A 2,500-nucleotide genomic window follows, 5' to 3' on the forward strand; every position below is an offset into this window, starting at 1 on the left:
GACAACCTTCAATATAATGCTGATCCGGTCTGTCCATCATTTCTTCTTCTCTGTCACCAACCTCTCATAATTCTCTCATCCTCCTTTTATCCTTCTCTCATCCCTTTGTCCTCTCATCCTTCCCCTCCTCTCTGTCCTGTCCTTGTACAGTATGCTGTGGTGTGGTACACACATGCATAAACACACACACGTAACGCTATAGCTAGTGTCATTGTGTTGTTTGTATAATAAGCTGCCCGGTGTTCACTTCCTGGAAAACACAAACAATACAGCCTACCTCTCTTACCCTCCTCCTCACCTATCCTCCCCGTTTCACCCCCGCTCAACCCCCTCTCTCACCCTCCTCCTCACCTATCCTCCCTGTTTCACCCCGCTCAACCTTCTCTCTCACCCTCCTCCTCACCTATCCTCCCCGTTTCACCCCCGCTCAACCTCCTCTCTCACCCTCCTCCACACCTATCCTCCCCCTTTCACCCCGCTCAACCCCCTCTCTTACCCTCCTCCTCACCTATCCTCCCCCTTTCACCCGGCTCAACCTTCTCTCTCAACCTCCTCTCTTACCCTCCTCCTCACCTATCCTCCCTGTTTCACCCCGCTCAACCTTCTCTCTCACCCTCCTCCTCACCTATCCTCCCCGTTTCACCCCGCTCAACCTCCTCTCTCACCCTCCTCCTCACCTATCCTCCCCCTTTCACCCGGCTCAACCTTCTCTCTCAACCTCCTCTCTTACCCTCCTCCTCACCTATCCTCCCCGCTCAACCTCCTCTCTCGCCCTCCTCCTCACCTATCCTCTCTGTTTCACCCCGCTCAACCTCCTCTCTCAACCTCCTCTCTTACCCTCCTCCTCACCTATCCTCCCCGCTCAACCTCCTCTCTCACCCTCCTCCTCACCTATCCTCCCTGTTTCACCCCGCTCAACCTCCTCTCTCACCCTCCTCCTCACCTCTCCTCCCCCTTTCTCCCCCCTCAGATTCCTCTCACCCATCTGTGACTATGAAACGCTCCTACTATGTACCCTCCTCCTATCCTCTTCTCCCTCTCTCCGTGCCCAGAGTGTTCCGTCATTCATTATTTTTCAAAAAGAAAGAAAATCTTTGAGAAGGAAACGGAGGAGTGAGTCACAGAGCAGCAACAATACCACGTCAGCCATGTTTCCTCTTTCCTCTTGGCAGCCAAACTGAAACAATCAGAGACAGGTTTTTCCCAATATGGAATATGATCCAATACATAATCCCCATTCCAAATGGGGAATGGGAAAGAAACAAATGGGGAATGGGAAAGAACCAAATGAGATTTTCCCACTAGTCACTTACTTGTGCCTGATTTAAAGTGGAAGTGAAAACATTTTTAACTTCTATGCAGATATGAAACAAACAGACAATCATAATATCAGTCAAAAATATCAAATGGCCAGTTTATGCTACTAAACCAACTTTATAAGAGATTGAAAAAAATAGGTTCTATTTGACTCAACATTCCATGATGTACAGTAAAGCATTCTGTAACGTAGGCACAAAAAAAAGCCTAATAGTTAGTCACAAACGCTCTAGATAACATGTAAACAGCCTAACCAGCTCTGCTACGGCGAGGAAAATGGTCAGAGTGGGGTGTTTCCTCATTTCTGTCTGAAGATGTAAAAAAAAGTGTCATATTCTTCCTGGGGGTGTATATGAACAGATACGATTCCATGTTGCAACAAATACCCTGAAACTGAATCAAATACTTCCTGGTCAAACTGAATCAAATACTTCCTGGTCAAACTGAATCAAATACATGTTGGTCAAACTGAAACAAATACATGCTGGTCAAACTGAATCAAATACTTCCTGGTCAAACTGAATCAAATACATGTTGGTCAAACTGAATCAAATACATGTTGGTCAAACTGAATCAAATACTTCCTGGTCAAACTGAATCAAATACATGTTGGTCAAACTGAATCAAATACTTCCTGGTCAAACTGAATCAAATACTTCCTGGTCAAACTGAATCAAATACTTCCTGGTCAAACTGAATCAAATACATGTTGGTCAAACTGAATCAAATACATGCTGGTCAAACTGAATCAAATACTTCCTGGTCAAACTGAATCAAATACTTCCTGGTCAAACTGAATCAAATACTTCCTGGTCAAACTGAATCAAATACATGTTGGTCAAACTGAATCAAATACATGCTGGTCAAACTGAATCAAATACTTCCTGGTCAAACTGAATCAAATACTTCCTGGTCAAACTGAATCAAATACTTCCTGGTCAAACTGAATCAAATACTTCCTGGTCAAACTGAATCAAATACATGTTGGTCAAACTGAATCAAATACATGCTGGTCAAACTGAATCAAATACTTCCTGGTCAAACTGAATCAAATACTTCCTGGTCAAACTGAATCAAATACATGCTGGTCAAACTGAATATACAGTGTGTAGACACATCCTCTGAGGTAGCAGCCCACTGTGATGGTGCAACAGCTGTTTGTTGCCCCCCATGTCTGGTGGGG

The sequence above is a fragment of the Oncorhynchus mykiss genome, chromosome 13 (assembly GCF_013265735.2).
Source record: "Oncorhynchus mykiss isolate Arlee chromosome 13, USDA_OmykA_1.1, whole genome shotgun sequence".
In the NCBI taxonomy this organism is placed as follows: domain Eukaryota; kingdom Metazoa; phylum Chordata; class Actinopteri; order Salmoniformes; family Salmonidae; genus Oncorhynchus; species Oncorhynchus mykiss.